Source organism: Argiope bruennichi, chromosome 9 (genome assembly GCF_947563725.1).
Source record: "Argiope bruennichi chromosome 9, qqArgBrue1.1, whole genome shotgun sequence".
NCBI lineage: Eukaryota > Metazoa > Arthropoda > Arachnida > Araneae > Araneidae > Argiope > Argiope bruennichi.
This window is the reverse complement of record NC_079159.1, coordinates 32,974,675-32,995,746: the sequence shown is the minus strand read 5'-3', so window position 1 is coordinate 32,995,746 and position 21,072 is coordinate 32,974,675. Positions and strand designations below refer to the sequence as shown.

General features: G+C 33.3%; 1 long non-coding RNA gene across 1 annotated transcript in view; it reads left to right on the top strand.

The window, feature by feature from the left end:
* Positions 1-21,072, top strand: part of LOC129983690 (uncharacterized) — a 96,994-nt gene that overhangs the window by 61,065 nt on the left and 14,857 nt on the right. Inside the window, exon 4 of the long non-coding RNA XR_008785436.1 lies at positions 86-165. This is a non-coding gene — a long non-coding RNA (uncharacterized LOC129983690). The remainder of the gene's footprint in view (positions 1-85; positions 166-21,072) is intronic.

Below are 21,072 nucleotides of genomic sequence, written 5' to 3'. Positions count from 1 at the left end.
AAACTTTTTTAATCATTACTGTAGCTTTTGATTGTTTGAAAATTGTAACATCGTATTTTAATTGAAATTTTGTTTCTATTTCTAGGTGGAAATCAACAGTTATATAAGGATCGTTTTTGTTTTATATCCGAAGATTTAGTATACTATTTATGGAAAACAGTCATGGTAAGTTAGTCAATATAGAGAAATGAATGTCTTGGAAATTTTATATCATTGTTAATTCCCGTTTTTCTTAGAAGCTGAAAAGTTAGCAGAATGATTTATAAGAATTTTGCGTATATTTGTTTTTTTCTGAACGTTTTAAGTCACAGCAGAGTTTTCATATACTATAATTAGGACTTAATAGACAATATATTTTCTACTTACGAGTTACTGGTTTATTTTTTCATTCGGGCTTCTCTTTTGTATCGCAGTTTTTAAGAACATTTTTTTAATCAACAGCCATGGATAATTGAGAATTTTTTTGTATTTGTTTCGTTTTCCATACAAAATTATATTGCTTACGATTGGCCCTTTTTCAGAAGTTATATAAATGTTGCTGTTACATTATATATGAACAGTAATTTTCATTATTGTATAAGTTTTGGGTAAATTTTAATCTTATTCTTTTTTTTTTAAATTTAGTAATGTGGAAAATATGCGAATACAAAATTAGACTTGAGATGATTTTCGTATTTTATCAGATTGTTGAGATTTTGTTGTTGTAGAAGAATTTCTACTGCAACAAATTATTATATTCATTTCACTATATTATACTTTTGTATTTAAAGAGCGTCTATATTTTATCAAGTTCTGTCATAATTATCTGTATTATTAATGACTACCGCTCTGGCCGTACTATTAATGGTCAGAGGGGGGAACATATACATTTAATATTTAATAAAAAGGTTTACTTGTTAATTAATTCAGTTTAGTTGTAAGTGATTTTTAGTGGAAATTCATCTCCTAAAGAAAGGTTAAAACCATTACCCACGAATAGTAACACAATTTGAAAATACATGGACATGGAGAAAATAAATATAGAGGTGAAAATCCACTAAAAATATAATACTTGTAATATATATATAGATACATAAGATATAATACTTGTAAAATTATAATACTAATAATATAATATATTTGAATAGAAATTTTCTTTATCGAATTGGAATAGTTTTGATTAAGATTTAATTCCGTACTTTTGTAATTAAGGGGTTAATTATGTGGAGAATACGCATATATGTTTTGTTTTTAAACAGCCTTTTTATTGCAGAATTATTATTTTACTTTATTTTTCTGTATTGACTCTGCCGCTGTATTGAACGATTTTTCAAAAGTTCTTCCTATCATGGTGATCTGTAATTGGTATTCATGGTACTATTTATTAGAAGGAGGGGAAAAAAATAGTCGTTTAATGTGATTTAACCGAGAAGTAGTCGTCTATCAATTCAGTTTAGTTTTTTAGTTAATTGTTTTTTAAGTTGAGATTCGCCACTTAAAGGTGAGTCAAAGCATCACCCACGAATTGCAACATAGTCTGAAAATCCGCGAAGGAGACGAAGAAAATAAATAAAAAGAAGAGACGAAGATGACGAAGCAAAGTAGGGGAGGAGAAGCGTTCGGAAAGACATTTCAGACAAGACGAGAGCGGCAGATTAACACAAAGGGACACTAATTTGAAATCCAAAACCTCCGTAAAGCCACTTGGCGATTTACCCTAAACTTCTCTGACACAGAGCAAAAAAATGTTTTTATTTCCAAAGGGTATGGAAACAAAAATACCAAAAAAGACTTTTTTCTTTCTTTTTTTTTTCAACTCAGTCGGTTGACCCCCGACCTCCACTTATCAGATTTCCCCGGGTCTTTCGACAATCGGATGGGGGCCCCTTCTCCGATTGCTCCCTAATGACGTGTGCTGGTGCCCCGGGATGGATGTGACGTCACACCCACCACGCCCTGTGTTGGAACGTCGATCTTCGACGGAGATTAGTGTGGGTTTATGTGCTTTTGTGGAGCCGTGAAATTTGAGCCATTGCTGCAGTAACGGATTCAGGATATTGCGCCATTATACGGTTGTTAGGTGACTTTTTTTTTTGAGGTGGGTGTTTAATTACGGAATTAATGATGTGAGTTATTGCGGTAGACACTGAATGGAGTGGAAAAGTTAGCGTAGGAGATCGATTTGAATTGCTTTTAAAGTTAGTTGAATATAATTAGTTCTATTGAGTAAATGAGGAGAAATTAGTTTTGTTTTTCTTGCATAGGGATTATTCTATTAAAACAATTAGGAAAAAAGCTCTAGGTCAGTGTCTTCCAAACTTTTTCGATGCTGATGTTGATGACTGGCGACGCCAAATGACAAATTTGGCGATTTGACACCCATGTTGTATTTCTTTCTTGTTTTTTTTCAAGGGTCCGTTTGTTGAGCTCCTGTAAATACTTTTTACAGCTTAGTCTATAATCGGTTCTGTGTAAATTAGGTTAAAATAAATAAAACTGTAGAAAATATACATAATATTCCATGATGCTCCTATAAGGAACGTTTTATGTCTTGACATAAAACGTTATGATTTACGTTTAGGAAACCATTGGTTTTGGTAATATTTCAATTTATTAACTGTGATTATTGCAGAACATAAAATTGAAATTATCTGTAGGTTTTATAATGCTGTTATTGTGTAAAAATGGAAATCCAATCGTCTTTATGTCTAGTTTGGATTTTTAAAATCCATGTCCAATTTTTGACCTATACGCTACTTTTTTTTTTTTTTTTACTTTTTTGTACACGAAGTATAGAGAAAGTATTATAATCTTTAAAAAATCTGAACTCGAAGTTTTGACGAATTTCTATATTTTAAATTTCCTAAATTCGAAAAAAACACATTTTTATAATTATGTTTATCTGTCCGTATATCAATGACAAAGATAACCAACACTTTGAATTAGACGGATGGAATTTGGTTCTTCGTATGAAATTTATGGATTTTTGCCAAAATTTTGTGCAAAATTGAGCCGTTCGAATGTAATTAACACGATAAGTACAAAATGGTGAGAGCTAGATAGATAAAATTTGATACACAGATTTAAAACCTATAATTTAACCTGTTAAATTTTGAAACAATCCGGACCAAGGTTGACCTTCTGATGTCTATACTGTCAGAGGCATATAAAAGCCATTCCTCAAAATTGCAATGTCTTTAAATATATCAAATGTGGTATGGGATTTTGTGACTACAAGTGCAATTTTTTTTTTTTGTCAAGTTTCTGATTCCGTTGTTTAGGAAAAAGGCGTCTGAAACATAAATTCTATTTTCGGGGCCACTTGCTAAATGCCAAAAAATCGTAAAAAAAAAAAAAAAAAAAAAAAAAAAAACCCTCGCCAAGGATCAGCAATTGATTTAGTGAAAATACTGTATTTACGCAAATGGTTAATATTTTCTAACTATTGTTTGGCAGTGCCATACAAGACATTCACTGCCTTAATCAAGGTCCATAATTTTTTGTGTGGTTTCGTGGATAAGACCTTTGTTAGAGATCATGCGAGAAAGGTTGGGGGAAAGCATTCCGCTGGTTATACATCGAAATATTAACTTCACATACTTCAATTAATATTTGACTGTAGATTCGCTCTGTCTTATATTTCATGAGATGATTGATTATTCAACGCGAAGAACATTTGTAATAAAATATTTATTAATTATCCATCTTGTTATTTCTTTTGAAATTACAAACTGTCACATTAACAAATTATACACTGAGGAAAGTTTCATGTCTCCATTTCTTACACAGAGGTACGACCTCGTATCGGAGTGAAAGTAATAAGACCTCGTAGCAATGTTGTTTCTACCGAGAAGCGAGAACCAACCTTTTCATCTGCATGTCTGAAGTGTCCCTCTCTGGGATTATAGTCGGTAATTATTCAATGAAGTATTAATAATTTTCTTAAGTAGGAAAAAGTAAATGATTAATGTTTATTTGAAAATTTGGTAGCTCAGAAATGTGCCAGACAAAAATTAATTAACTTTAAATTAAGTTCTACGTATGAATTTTTCTACTTTTTAGGATTTTAACATATATAATTGAATAATTAATACAGTAAAATTATTTGTTTAGTCAATCCAAGTTCACATTACTTTTATTTCTGTCTGTTGCCTTTTTTTTTTTAATCTCTAAAAGATTTCTTAAAATATCCCATCAATTATAATATATCATATATTCTGTCTGGATGTTCGCTGGAAATATGTTTCGGATTATGGTTGATGAGATGAGGATGAATGATGTTGAAGTTTAGATTATACATGATGAAGTGAAGATAGGGGAAAAATATTATCTTTTCCCCCTAAAAGTCCTATTTTTAAAAAAAAGAATCTTGATGAAATTTTGCTTTCGAAACTTGTCATTACTTGTTGGATCAGGAAGAAATTGTTTGCGTTTCTTAAACTTTCTTGTAGTCATGAATTTTACGTGATATATATTTTTTAAGACATAGTTCTCATTTGTCAGATTAAACATATGTACAAATAAAAAACTTGTACATATATTTGACATATATACGTAGTGAACAGAGTGTGTGTGATAGGTTATATATTTTTTAAGAAAAATATTACGAACTTAACAATCCTTTTTTGAGTTTTTTCTCTGTTTTGTAGCTTTACAAAAAACGGCGCTATTTTCAATTTCTCAAATTTAGTGGAAGAAACAATTACATTTTAACAACTAGATCGCAATCAGGAAAGAATTCGACGGTTATATAATATATATAATCTGTGTGTGTGTGTATCTGCCATGAAATAAAAGATCGCCAATAATGTTTGTGAAAAAAATCTGCTATATATATATTATTAGTAGCCAGAAATTCATTTTTTTTTTCTTTCTCTTATAAAATTAGGTAAGTTCATTTAAATGATACTACTTGTTAAGTGATTGTATATGATAAGATATATATATTTATTAACGGTTTTGAAACAAGATATGGAATTTAATCTATCGCTTTCTTAATTATCTATTTTATGATATTTTTGAATATTTTACCGTGAAAGGTTGAAACCTTTTAAATGTAAATGCCAATACTTAAGTAGTCATCATCTGATATTCGCAGGATTATAGTGCCAACATTCACCTCAGAATGTTAACATTCTGTAATTTGGCCTCTCATTGTGACATATGTTTCATATTTTTACTTTATTTATCAGTTCTAAAAAGAATAAGAAATGAGCCTTTGCGAATGTTGATTCAGTTTATAATTGTTGAGAGGGCGAGAGCCCTTCTTATTTTAAAATTTCTGATGTTTAGAATGAAATTAAAATCGTTCGATTTGATCATAATCCTTTACTTTTCGATATGTTCCAAACTCAGAAAAAATGCGATCGTGTTGTCAATTGGTCGATGCATGGCGAAACTATGTGTGTACTTCTTTTTGAGCATTCATCATTGGAGTCAAAATCAGTTCTGAAAGGAGAATCTGATAATTGAGTTCCGGAGCAAAGAATAGCCAATGGAAGCGTAAGTTGAATTTTTTTTACACATTGTTGTACACCACGCCTAGGCAGCACATTTTGTTGCATAATATTGTATAATATTATGTGATATTATATAATAATATTATTCAGTGTACAGCAATATTGTAAATATTGTTATTCAGTGTACAGCAATATTGTAAATATTGTTATTCAGTGTACAGCAATATTGTACAATATTGTAAATATTGTTATTCAGTGTTGAGCAATATTATACAATAACGTGAATATTGTTATTCGATGTTGAGCAATATTATACAATAATGTGAATATTGTTATTCATTGTTGAGCAATATTATACAATAATGTGAATATTGTTATTCAGTGTTCAGCAGTATTATACAATATTGTGAATATTGTTATTCAATGTTCAGCAGTATTATACAATATTGTGAATATTGTTATTCAATGTTTAGCAGTATTATACAATATTGTGAATATTGTTATTCAATGTTCAGCAGTATTATACAATATTGTGAATATTGTTGAATATCAGCATAAACTTACCACTAAGGAGAAAAAACAACGAACTATTCCTCCTATAACCATCATTATATTTAAAACCATAAATGCTGAAAGGTAATCTCTAATCAGTAACTTAATTTTCTGAAGATTGAATATACAAGCTTGTCCTTTGAAAATGGGGCCGCAATTGCCTAGAGATATACTTAGTGGTGGTGGTGGTTTGGTCGCAAGTTTAGACCTCAGGGTCGAAATTGTAACGATACTCTACCTTTATCTAATGTCGTAAATTTGGCTTTGAAATAGCAATAGCAATGTACATGGAATAAAATTTGAATTGCTCCCCCCTCCACCCCTACTAGTATATAAAGGAAGGAGGCGAGCATTTCCAATCCTTGTGCGAAAAACCGTGATTGGGTTTATATTCTTAGTATCAGATGGTGCAACTTAGCGAAACTTGGAATTTTATGCCATTGTCTGGATGATTAAATCACAATAAATCATCCAGACCAAACCAAGGCATAGGAATCTGAAGATCTCATGGTCGAAGTCTAAATCAATCGATATATATACGTATATGAGCTAAATGGAACTTCTTTCTACCGTTGCAGGTGAAAAGCCCCGATGCAAAGGTTTAAAATACTCCGCCTTAAATTATGTAATACGTCTGAAAATGAATTTCATATAAATTTAAGAGAACGTTATTCTAATCAATCTTGTTTTGAAGTTTGGTAACTCACAAATTCAAATATTAAATCCATCTTTTGTTTGTGCAGCTGCTTCATGTGAAAATCATAATATAGTTGTGCTTATTCATGTAGTTGTTGTGCATAATCATCAGTTATGTTTTGTGTTTATAATTGTTGTGCCCGTTAATGACATCTTCCGACTGCAGCGTTGAACAACTTTGGCCGCATTAATTCATAAAGTATTTTCAAACCTTTAAATCAGTGAGACACGTAATATTATGGCAGTTTTACGTAATATATTTATATAATTTCTCTTTGAATTTTAACGTTAAACGTAATTCTCTGGATTTAACATTTAAATTTTAACGTTTTTTAAACATCATTCAGTAGTTTTCATAGTACACGTCACGACTATCTGACGGGTTTCAATTACCTTATTGAGGTGCTACAAAATATTATACAATTTTCAATATTTGTTGAATTTGGAGCATTTTAATTCCATTTGTTATTTCTTATTTGTGCAAAGTTGGGTTGATTGCAGTTATTGTCATAAATACTCAAAAATAATTGTAGAAAAAGTAATTAGGATAGTTATATCCAGTTTATTTCCCAATTTTGGATAATATGTTATTATTAACTGGTTGGTAAATACCATTAAACGTTAAATTTATTAAAGTTTACTCAATATTTTTAGGCGATTTAAATTACATTTTGTTTATTTTTACTGAATTTGTACAAAAATTGACTATTTTTTAGAGTACACAGAGTTTTACATAGCCATCTTGGAAAAATTTGGATTCAGGTAAAGGTTCCGAATTGAAAAAATGGACAATCGCTTAATTTAAGTAATAGCTGGTTTACATCTTTATTCAAAAGAAAATCTTAGAGAAAGATATCCATGTTGTTGCTGATTGTGCCTAAAAATTTGGAACGGAAATTGAGGATATTTTGAATGTAGCAAGTCAAAATAAAAGAATTCATTTAAGAACTTAATTTTGTTTTGGTTTAAAATTTACTCAAAGGAGGAAAATCAGGAGCAGGAAATTCGTGAGATATCGCTATTGAGACATCAATTTTTCGCTTCCATGATTATTAGAAAATGATAAAGGAGTTTGTCACATTTGGAACTTATCACCAACAAAAAATTACTACTTGGCGCGAATGTCCACCATGTACCCGATTCTCCTCTCTGGCCAATAAAAGGTAGGGTCCTTAGAAGTTGTCGCCCGAAGAAGCACAGAGAAGGAAATGGGAATAAACGCGAAACAGTGAGAGGTGGTATCGAAAGTTATATATATTATTAAATTTTCAATTTTCCTATTTGGCAAAAAAAGTTTTGGAGCTCGAATGGTTTTGAAGGGGGGGGGATCGTTTTCTAAATACAGATGCATGCGTAATCTGATAGTCATATGATTGTTTCAACCGGTTGAAACTAGTTAATGACTTAAATTAATTAAGACTAACAATGACTTAAAAACGATAATTTTCTCACATCATAACATGAAATTTGCGATAGCAGATTTTTTTAAAAGCTTAACTATATTTTGTACTTATTATTATTATTTTTTTGACTGCGGATGAAACCACATTCCTGCTAGCTTTGCAAAAATCTAGTTGTTCGGAAAATAAATTCTTGTTTACCTTCCGCAACGTAAATTTCATCTTCCTTTCCTCGAACAGTCATGTGCTACTTGTCATCATGCTCAAATGAAGATCCAAGGTTGCCATCGATGACAAGCTCTGCACGGAAAAAAGATAACACCGTAATAATCGATTCTCGTCTCTGCAGAAAAGAAACAAAACCGCCAAAAAAAGAATATATATATAAAAAGAGCAAATCATAATAATAAATCCGACAGAGGCAAAAGGCCGCTCGAGCTGAGTTTTCTCAGTTAATTGAGATGATTTGTTATTGAAACTGAGAAACGAAGTCGTTATTTTCCGCCGTGTTTTTGGAGGTCCTCTTCCCAGGGCCACGATGACACCTCCCCGGCCTGATGGGTGATGGCTGGACCCGCGCTGCATCCATCAGCTTCTTAAGAAAATAAGGCACAGCTACGCAAACATTCGATGCTGCCGTTGCTGCTGCAAAGGGTCTGATCGGTTGATGCAGCTCGCATGTGTCGACAAGAATTCGGCCTTCGCTGGGGATGAGATGCATTTTTTCTTTTCGTCCCTTTTCTCATCTTCCATCGTCTATGTCGTGTTTTCAAAAATAAAAATAAAAAGTATTTCAACATTCTGTTTGGTGGAGACGACCTGAATTAGCTGAATTTTTGAAGAATGGACGATTTCTTCATTTTTGCATTTATCCAATGCCTCGCTTCAATGCAGCTTGTAAACATTATTTTTGCGTTATTAATCTCATTTTTAAAGCACGACTTATTGATTCGGTCTTTTATTTGCAGTTTCCATTGTCTATATTATTTTAAAGTCGGGTTGTTTATTTTGCTTAATTGATTAGGTTTTGGAATCCTGACGGGTTTGTCTATTTTTGCATTTTTCCAATGCCTGTATCGCTATCCAAGCAACTTGTAAACTTTTTTTTTTTTTTTTTTTTTTTTTTTGCGTTATGAATCACATTTTTAAAGCAGGACTCGTTGATTCATTTTTGAAGCTTCTATTGTCTGTGTCATTTTGAAGGTAGAGTGTTTATTTTGTTTAATTGATTAAATATTGGAAGCACGGCGCATTTGTCCATTGTTGCATTTTTGCAATGAATGTATCAGTTTCAAGGGAGCTTGTAAACCTTTTTTTTTTTTTTTTTTTGCAGCTTCCATTGTCTGTATTATTTTGAAGGCAGATTGTTTATTTTGTGTCATTGATTAGTCTTTTAAAGCACGGCATGTTTGTCCATTTTTGCCCCTTTTCCTTGCCTGTTTTATTTTAAATGAAACTGATAAAAATATTTAGTTCTCTTCTAGTTGATATCTCCGTTGGTTGGAATTTTGAAGCATGGTTTGTAGTTCCAGTTTTATATTTTCCTTTGTCTATGTTATATAGAATATAGATCTTGTAAAATAAAGCCACATTTCATTGGTGAACATTTACATTTGATGAAGATTTTGAAATGCGGCCTACTGGTTATATTTTTGCATCTTTCATTGTCTATATAATGCTGAAGCAGCTTGTAAAAATGTAATGCTTTGCATTGGAGACAAGAAATGCCTTACCTTTTGAAGCCAACAACTAGAGGAGGATGTTTTATCTGATTGTGTCTTACAGCATCAAATCTATTTGTCTATCTTCCCTTTCGTAACAAATTAGTGAAATATACCGGTAATTTTTTAAAAAGTGCATTACATTTAATTAAATGTAGCCTTACTATTGATAGTTTAAAATTATAATAATCCCACTTACAGCAAATCCATCTTCTGGAGATCTGCTGCTTTGTGGCAGGATTGTTGAATCCATCAAAAATTCCATGTATATAGGCATGATTATTTATCGGAGATGAACATTTTCCCCATTGGTATGATGAAGTTCAAAGAGTAGCCATATGAAGGGTAATCATATGAAATAAAGAGAAGTTCAATTTCCATCTTCATCGTTTAATCATAGGTCGCAGCGGCCCATTGGTAAATTCGCAGCTTCTGGAGCTGAAAGTTCTAGTCTCGAAACCTGATTATATTTAAGGGCCGACAATAACAGGGGCTTGTAATATATTAAATATCATGTTTAGAGTTAAATATCCTTCCTTTGGTATGGAGCTGATGTCAGCTGGCTATGTTGCCGACCCCACCAGCTGACCACAATTCAAAAGTAAGGTTCTTTCAAAAATAGTCAACGTGGCGTTTCAAAACAGGACGTTAATTTAATTACATCATTGCATTAATGCGGAACTTTTTAAATTGTAGATTTCAATAAGTGTCTTTTCAATAATCAGGAATATCGGTATAAAGTTAAGCATAAAATAAAATTTTTAAAAGAAATATTATCTAAAAAACGATAAAAGTTCATTTAAAAAATTTTTATAGATCTATATTGAAAGATTTTAGAAATATTATGTTATCGAAAAATGAAGATTACTTTCGAATTCCTTGCATTAACCTCGGCAAATAAACTAAGCATGGGAAGGATAAAGAGAAAATTTAAGCGTGGGAAGTGTAAAGAGAAAAATTAAGCATGGGAAGGGTAAAGAGAAAAATTGAACATGGGAAGGGTAAAGAGAAAAATTAAGCATGGGAAGGGTAAAGAGAAAAATTGAGCATGGGAAGGGTAAAGAGAAAAATTGAGCATGGGAAGGGTAAAGAGAAAAATTAAGCATGGGAAGGGTAAAGAGAAAAATTGAGCATGGGAAGGGTAAAGAGAAAAATTAAGGTATGGGAAGGGTGAAAAGAAAATTTAAGCATGGCAAGGGCAAAGAGAAAAAAGGAAAAAGTATGGGAAGGGTAATAATAATAAAAAAAATCCTGATTTTGAGGTCACATTTCAGATTTTTCCAGAGTCTGAAAAGCACATTTTTAGATTATGTATACTTGTCTGTCTTTGAGCACGAAAGCTCAAAAACGCTTTAAGCTAAAAGAATGAAATTTGGAGTGCGTTTTTAAGTATAATTTGTAAATTTCACCCCGAATTTTGAGTGAAATCCATTCAGAGGAAGTCTGCTTAGCGGGTTGTCCGAGTATTAGTAATTTGGTATGTAATCGTGTGGCTACAATTGCAGTTTTTAAACTTAAATTTTATTTCGGAAAAAAAGCAAGTACATATACATATTCGTCCAAGGTTCAGAGTTTTATGCGGATAGAGGGTTAATTTAATTTAGTTATCCCGTTTTAAAGCAACTCTAGGGCTATTTTGTATGAGCTTCGTAATTTTGAACCGCTGTCAGAACCGTACATGAGATTACACCCCCTTTCCAAACTTCCACACCACACCAGTGGACAGATGTTTGGCTCCGATGGATTTTGTGTACCTAAATTCGTCGGACCCGCTTACACGACGGGTCTTCTGTGGAATCGGGTCTCTAACCTGAAATCCTCCAGTTTCGAAGCCGAGACCTAACCACCAGGGCACCGCAGCCCCTTACTGATGGAGGGGGAGGGGAGGAGAATAAAACCTTTATTATATTATATGCGAGAAAGTTTGCGGTAGACATTTCCCGTTGATAATCATGGAAGCTTCTGCTTATTATAAATTTATAAACTTTCTTTTTCACTCTCTCTCTATATATTATAAATTTTTCAGTAAGTGAAATGGCCCAAATTTACAAGGAAAAAAAAGTGAAAAGCGCTATTTTAAGAGCAAAGAACACCCATTTCCTTGAACTCCCATGTTATTTTAGAGTTATTGATTTCAATGAGATCACCCTGAATTGCTTCACAATATTGTAAATATTTATTTAACTTTGTAACTGAAACTTTTTTGAATACCCATTTATTTAGCAGACTTAATAACCGATATCCATGGTAGGAAGTTGAAGACAGCATTATGGGGCTCCAAATTTCAGATTAAATATGCTATTTTATTATTAGAACAATATTAATCTGATATATAATTTTAATGAATAGATATTGGATTTGACACTTTCTCCAAACATCCAGTAGCCTATTTTTGATTTAAAAAAAAATTTCTTTTAAGTTTCCATCGAACTGCGCAGTCGTTGTACAACGATAACGTGTTACTTCCGTTCAGATGATGTAATGCTAGCCGTGCATATCAAGATCACCGATCTTAATCTTGTTGTCTAGCGTGGAGATAACGAAGAGTTGGACAGGATATGATTTTTGGACGCGTTTCTCGGAATTTTTAATTTAGGATAAGCAAAGGGTTTCGCAAACAACCTACTTATTTTCTCTACTGAAGTGTTTATTCTTATCAGACGATATATCCTAGTGAAAAATTTCTGTTTGGCAGAAAAAAAGACATGAATATTTTTTGGAACTTATATAATAAATTTTTAAAGATATTTCTTGTATGTGGGCCAGTTATTTGGTTCATATATTTTTTCATATTTCATATTGGGCTGTCGTTAAGGTAAATAAAATATCTGCTTAGTTATTTTAAGAGACAAAATAGAATTTGCTGATGTTTTGTTTAGTATAATTCTTTTTATTTTAAACATAATAAACGAAACAACCAACAGGGGTGCCCCCCCCCTCAAAAAACATTCGAGTCTACTCTCTAATAAACTTGTCATTCGAAAGAACGTCTTACGTGGCATCGGCTTGAAAATGTTACCTTTGGTGTGAATTTAGTATTTTTACTGCAGATATTTTTATTTCAGATAATCCTTGGCGAGTTATTTGGCGATTTTTTAGGCACCTCTTTCCACACTGATTGAAACAAACATTTGACACAAAACTGCACTTATAGACAAAATTCCGTGCCAAATTTGATATATTTTAGTCACTGCGTTGTTGAATTATCGCGTTTACATGTTTCTGAAAGTAAAGACCGACAGACAATTAATCTGATGTTGGATTTAGCTCAAAATTTGACAGGTGTCTACACTATAGATAGATGTTAAATCTTTGTACCGAATCTTATCTATCTAGCTCTCTTCGTTTTGTAATTATCGTGTTAACTTATGTTCGAACGGACGGACTTCCTCTGAACAGATTTAACTCAAAATTTGATAGATGTCTAAAAAAATTTTTTAAGGCCATATTCCATGTTTAAATCGTTTAGTTCAAAGAGTTTTTGAGTTAACTTTGTCGCAAGCAGGCAGGCAGGATGTATATTTCGCATACGAGAAAGTAATAATGTATTTACAATTATTTAGTATTCTTGAGATAATCCATTGTAAGTTGGTGACTAAATTTTATGTTTGTAAGGCTTTAATTTAATATTTGATTTGTTATATTTATGCCCCATTTTTCTGCTTCTTGAATACCTTTGTGATGAATTTAGCAATTTTTTTATATGGTCAGATGAAGAGGACAATATTTGACCATCTCTTTTTCTTCAAGCTTCATTTCATATTAGCGGAATTTTTAAGATTCGGAGTTCTTAAATGAATAATAAGTGGCGGGTCTAATCCCTCCTGTCTAACATATCCTATCATGAGCCAAGGACTCTTGAAAGAAGAGAACTGCCATCTGTTGGTAAAAGTGACTTTAATCTTGATGGAGAAGCCTGAGCATTCATACAATCTATGGGAATGATTTTTTTGTAACTGGCCTGCATTTTTTGTTTCGCTCGAGAAAAAAAAAAGAACAGAAGCCAATTCTGTTGGTGTAAATAATTCGTTGCTAAAACATTTATTGGTGTAACAATTTTTGAATTTAGTTGTTAGGATCCATGATCTTTTTTCCTCCTGTTCATGTTTTGCATCCATGTCTTGCATTTATTCAATAGGCCTGTATAGGGGGGGGGCAAGGCAACAACAAGTTGGTACTTGTTGGAGATCTAAAAAATCAATTTAGTTCTAAATCAGCTTTAAAAAACCCCCCACCTCAATTCAGTTTAAAAATCAATTCAATGATCTCAACTGTACTTGCCATTTTTTATGGTTTCAAATTCTGAAGTTTATCTAGTCAAGACTTATATTGATAATAGGAGGAAGAAATCAAATTAACTACAATAAAATTGTCTGTCCAGCGAAAATATTTTTAGATCCTCTTTTAACTATTATTCGTTTTATTCTTTTTTTGTCAACATTCTTTTTTTTTTAAATCAAATTACTGCTCTTAGCTTTATGGATAATTTTTTTGGTATTTGTAGAATCATGTTGGATTTCAATCATTGAATGATCCCAATTTTACTTGCCATTTTTTATGGTTCCAAATTTGTACAAGTGTCCGTGTACATGTGAATTCGATATGCATGTAAGTGCAATGATTTAATCTATGACATTCGGTCTGTAATTTTGATTGAAATTTTTGTCCCAGTCGGTCGGAAAAATGGCACTCAAAATACATATTGGGACGATAAAATCAATAAAAATGCTTAAATTACGCTAAATATCTATATTTCGTAATTAAGGTTGGTGAATGTCATGCAATGCATTCGCGGTCATACTCAAGGTCCACAAATTAATGCAAGGGGATTGGGGGAAGGAGGAAATAAATTGGGAAATTTGCGAGAAAAATATATATTTCTTGATTAAAGTTCGTGAATGTCATTCAATGCATTCGCGGTCATACTCAAGGTCCACAAATTAATGCAAGGGGAAGGAGGGGGGGGGGAGGAAATAAATTGGGAAATTTGCGAGAAAAATATATATTTCTTGATTAAAGTTCGTGAATGCCCTGCAATGCATTCGCGGTCATACTCAAAGTCCACAAATTAATGCAAGGGGAAGGGGGGGGGGAGGAAATAAATTGGGAAATTTGCGAGAAAAATATATATTTCTTGATTAAAGTTCGTGAAGGTTATGCAAGGCATTCGTGATCATACTCAAGGTCCACAAATTAATGCAAGGGAATGGGGGAGAAGGAAATAAATTGGGAAATTTTCGAGAAAAATATATATTTCTTGACTAAAGTTCGTGAATGTTATGCAAGGCATTCGCGGTCATACTCAAGGTCCACAAATTTATGCAAGGGGACGGAGGGGGAGGAAATAAATTGGGAAATTTTCGAGAAAAATATATATTTCTTGATTAAAGTTCGTGAATGTTATGCAAGGCATTTGTGATCTTACTCAAGGTCCACAAATTTATGCAAGGGGACGGAGGGGGAGGAAATAAATTGGGAAATTTGCGAGAAAAATATATATTTCTTCATTAAAGTTCGTGAATGTTATGCAAGGCATTCGTGATCATACTCAAGGTCCACAAATTAATGCAAGGGAATGGGGGGGGGGGAGGAAATAAATTGGGAAATTTGCGAGAAAAATATACATTTCTTGATTAAAGTTCGTGAATGTTATGCAAGGCACTCGTGATCTTACTCAAGGACCACAAATTAATGCAAGGGAATGGGGGGGGTAGGAAATAAATTGGGGAATTTGCGAGAAAAATATATATTTCTTGATTAAAGTTCGTGAATGTTATGCAAGGCACTCGTGATCTTACTCAAGGTCCACAAATTAATGCAAGGGAATGGAGGGGGAGGAAATAAATTGGGAAATTTGCGAGAAAAATATATATTTCTTGATTAAAGTTCGTGAATGTTATGCAAGGCACTCGTGATCTTACTCAAGGTCCACAAATTAATGCAAGGGAATGGGGAGGGGGAGGAAATAAATTGGGAAATTTGCGAGAAAAATATATATTTCTTGATTAAAGTTCGTGAATGTTATGCAAGGCATTCGTGATCATACTCAAGGTCCACAAATTAATGCAAGGGAATGGGGGGGAGGAAATAAATTGGGAAATTTGCGAGAAAAATATACATTTCTTGATTAAAGTTCGTGAATGTTATGCAAGGCACTCGTGATCTTACTCAAGGTCCACAAATTAATGCAAGGGAATGGGGAGGGGGAGGAAATAAATTGGGAAATTTGCGAGAAAAATATATATTTCTTGATTAAAGTTCGTGAATGTTATGCAAGGCACTCGTGATCTTACTCAAGGTACACAAATTAATGCAAGGGAATGGGGAGGGGGAGGAAATAAATTGGGAAATTTGCGAGAAAAATATATATTTCTTGATTAAAGTTCGTGAATGTTATGCAAGGCACTCGTGATCTTACTCAAGGTCCACAAATTAATGCAAGGGAATGGGGAGGGGGAGGAAATAAATTGGGAAATTTGCGAGAAAAATATATATTTCTTGATTAAAGTTCGTGAATGTTATGCAAGGCACTCGTGATCTTACTCAAGGTCCACAAATTAATGCAAGGGAATGGCTAGGGGGAGGAAATAAATTGGGAAATTTGCGAGAAAAATATATATTTCTTGATTAAAGTTCGTGAATGTTATGCAAGGCACTCGTGATCTTACTCAAGGTCCACAAATTAATGCAAGGGAATGGGGGAGGAGGAAATAAATTGGGAAATTTGCGAGAAAAATATATATTTCTTGATTAAAGTTCGTGAATGTCCTGCAATGCATTCGCGGTCATACTCAAAGTCCACAAATTAATGCAAGGGGAAGGGGGGGGGGAGGAAATAAATTGGGAAATTTGCGAGAAAAATATATATTTCTTGATTAAAGTTCGTGAATGCCCTGCAATGCATTCGCGGTCATACTCAAAGTCCACAAATTAATGCAAGGGGAAGGGGGGGGAGGAAATAAATTGGGAAATTTGCGAGAAAAATATATATTTCTTGATTAAAGTTCGTGAAGGTTATGCAAGGCATTCGTGATCATACTCAAGGTCCACAAATTAATGCAAGGGAATGGGGGAGAAGGAAATAAATTGGGAAATTTTCGAGAAAAATATATATTTCTTGACTAAAGTTCGTGAATGTTATGCAAGGCATTCGCGGTCATACTCAAGGTCCACAAATTTATGCAAGGGGACGGAGGGGGAGGAAATAAATTGGGAAATTTTCGAGAAAAATATATATTTCTTGATTAAAGTTCGTGAATGTTATGCAAGGCATTTGTGATCTTACTCAAGGTCCACAAATTTATGCAAGGGGACGGAGGGGGAGGAAATAAATTGGGAAATTTGAGAGAAAAATATATATTTCTTCATTAAAGTTCGTGAATGTTATGCAAGGCATTCGTGATCATACTCAAGGTCCACAAATTAATGCAAGGGAATGGGGGGGGGAGGAAATAAATTGGGAAATTTGCGAGAAAAATATACATTTCTTGATTAAAGTTCGTGAATGTTATGCAAGGCACTCGTGATCTTACTCAAGGACCACAAATTAATGCAAGGGAATGGGGGGGGGTAGGAAATAAATTGGGGAATTTGCGAGAAAAATATATATTTCTTGATTAAAGTTCGTGAATGTTATGCAAGGCACTCGTGATCTTACTCAAGGTCCACAAATTAATGCAAGGGAATGGGGAGGGGGAGGAAATAAATTGGGAAATTTGCGAGAAAAATATATATTTCTTGATTAAAGTTCGTGAATGTTATGCAAGGCACTCTTGATCTTACTCAAGGTCCACAAATTAATGCAAGGGAATGGAGGGGGAGGAAATAAATTGGGAAATTTGCGAGAAAAATATATATTTCTTGATTAAAGTTCGTGAATGTTATGCAAGGCACTCGTGATCTTACTCAAGGTCCACAAATTAATGCAAGGGAATGATGAGGGGGAGGAAATAAATTGGGAAATTTGCGAGAAAAATATATATTTCTTGATTAAAGTTCGTGAATGTTATGCAAGGCATTCGTGATCATACTCAAGGTCCACAAATTAATGCAAGGGAATGGGGGGAAGGAAATAAATTGGGAAATTTGCGAGAAAAATATACATTTCTTGATTAAAGTTCGTGAATGTTATGCAAGGCACTCGTGATCTTACTCAAGGTCCACAAATTAATGCAAGGGAATGGGGAGGGGGAGGAAATAAATTGGGAAATTTGCGAGAAAAATATATATTTCTTGATTAAAGTTCGTGAATGTTATGCAAGGCACTCGTGATCTTACTCAAGGTCCACAAATTAATGCAAGGGAATGGGGAGGGGGAGGAAATAAATTGGGAAATTTGCGAGAAAAATATATATTTCTTGATTAAAGTTCGTGAATGTTATGCAAGGCACTCGTGATCTTACTCAAGGTCCACAAATTAATGCAAGGGAATGGGGAGGGGGAGGAAATAAATTGGGAAATTTGCGAGAAAAATATATATTTCTTGATTAAAGTTCGTGAATGTTATGCAAGGCACTCGTGATCTTACTCAAGGTCCACAAATTAATGCAAGGGAATGGGGGAGGAGGAAATAAATTGGGAAATTTGCGAGAAAAATATATATTTCTTGATTAAAGTTCGTGAATGTTATGCAAGGCACTCGTGATCTTACTCAAGGTCCACAAATTAATGCAAGGGAATGGGGGGGAGGAAATAAATTGGGAAATTTGCGAGAAAAATATACATTTCTTGATTAAAGTTCGTGAATGTTATGCAAGGCACTCGTGATCTTACTCAAGGTCCACAAATTAATGCAAGGGAATGGGGAGGGGGTGGAAATAAATTGGGAAATTTGCGAGAAAAATATATATTTCTTGATTAAAGTTCGTGAATGTTATGCAAGGCACTCGTGATCTTACTCAAGGTCCACAAATTAATGCAAGGGAATGGGGAGGGGGAGGAAATAAATTGGGAAATTTGCGAGAAAAATATATATTTCTTGATTAAAGTTCGTGAATGTTATGCAAGGCACTCGTGATCTTACTCAAGGTCCACAAATTAATGCAAGGGAATGGGGAGGGGGAGGAAATAAATTGGGAAATTTGCGAGAAAAATATATATTTCTTGATTAAAGTTCGTGAATGTTATGCAAGGCACTCGTGATCTTACTCAAGGTCCACAAATTAATGCAAGGGAATGGGGGAGGAGGAAATAAATTGGGAAATTTTCGAGAAAAATATATATTTCTTGATTAAAGTTCGTGAATGTTATGCAAGGCATTTGTGGTCTTACTCAAGGTCCACAAATTTATGCAAGGGTACGGAGGGGGAGGAAATAAATTGTTAAATTTGCGAGAAAAATATATATTTCTTTATTAAAGTTCGTGAATGTTATGCAAGGCATTCGCGGTCATACTCAAGGTCCACAAATTAATGCAAGGGAATGGGTGGGGGGTTAGACCTTTATTGTGGATTGTGCGAGAAAATTTTGAGGAGATAACTCTCGTTTTTCTCCGCTTTTCAATAGTCGATTGAACTTTAAAAATCTGTTTTTGGTATGATACTATTTATTGAGAAACACATTAATTTTCCTTGTCTTGTAACGTTTTAAGATCATGAAAGCGAAAATAATTTTCTTAAATCTTGCAAAAATTCCAAATGAATTTCGATATCCACTCAAGTCGGACTTCTCCTAGACATCCCGAAGATTTACAACTCTGGCACCCCGTTCCTTCCTTTCTTTTACTTATTATTTTTTTTTTATCTCGTCCTAGCAGTGTTTTCATAGTTTTCTGCCGTCGACCGATTTATGTGGACGGAAATGGCCACATTTTCAACGCCGGGGAACTCGAGAGCTTCGAACTTACTACACGCTCGGCAAAACGGCCTCTTCTGCAAGACAGATGAACGACGCGTATTTTAACGAGTTCCGAGAATATGCACGTTATGTACGTGTTTCCGAGATAGAACGGCTCAGCGGATAGATCTATCGTTTGCTGTGCCGGCGATGCATATATTTTATTTTATTATTTACCACTTTTTTTTCCATCCGCCGATGGCAGCAGTGCCGGAGTTTTCTTTCGCATTTCAAAGTCTCAAGTAGTGTTGCATTTCTCTCCGAGATAAGTAAATAATTTCGCGCTGACCTTTTTAAGAAGTTCCGAAAAAGATGCGCGCGCATTTTGTTGCGTGTTCCGTTACCGAGAATTAAGATGGTGGCGGTCATTAACTTTTCTTCTGTTGTGTTCCAGCCTGATAAAATAAGGTGTTAAATGTTTGTATATGTACAAAGGGGACGGTTGACTTAAAAGACATTATCAGTAACTACACGTGTTTAGCTCCCGGTGTTGCTGAAATCTGATTTTGTTGCGACATTAACAAATTCGTAATGCAGTCCAAGTCTACGCAGTAACAGTCCAAACGCAGCAGTTTTTCCGCCACAATCATAAATTTAATGATTAGAGAGCCTTTCAGTTAATTACAGCCGGTGCTGTATTTAGGTACTTTGCGATCCTACACTAGGCATATAATTAGATCCCTCTTTAAATAAACTATATAGTTTATTTTCACATTTTTACAAATTATTTATTTTTGATTAATTTGTTTTAGTAATTCCATGAAAATGCATGCATTTTTATTTATTGATCATAATTCGTGGTTGTGTAGTATCTACAATTATACACAATTTAGCTAGAGCAGACGCTTGTCATACATAAATACTGTTGTAGTTACGTGAGCATCATGAGAATGGTGATATCCTGACTAATTGTATTTGACGGAATGTTAATATTATTCTGTTATTTTATAATTCATGGAATTTGTATTTTTTAATACATTTTTTTCATTTAGCAGCTAAGCTAATAACATTTTTTATCTGTTTTGCGTGACGTTTTTTAAACAGATTTAACCCTTTCTAGGGCCGTGGGAAGTATGCTTCCCACCAAATTTATCAATCTTTGTATGAAATTTTGTAGGTTGGCATAAGTTCTGACAAATTTTTTTAGAAAAACAGAAAATTAGATGCTTCAGTTCTTTATCTCAATCAAAATGACGTGTCTTGATTTGTTACTTAATTATTAATGAACCAAATTAATGAATTAATCAAATTGAATTTATCTAATAAGCTAAATGAATCCCTTTTTTTAAAATTCTAATTTCATGCCTAAAAATATTTTAACATAATATGACTAGAAAAAATGGCTCTTTAAAGGGTAAATGTATATTACAAATGATCTTGAGAAACATTTTATTCTGCTATTAATTTTCGTGCTTATTTAAATATTTCATA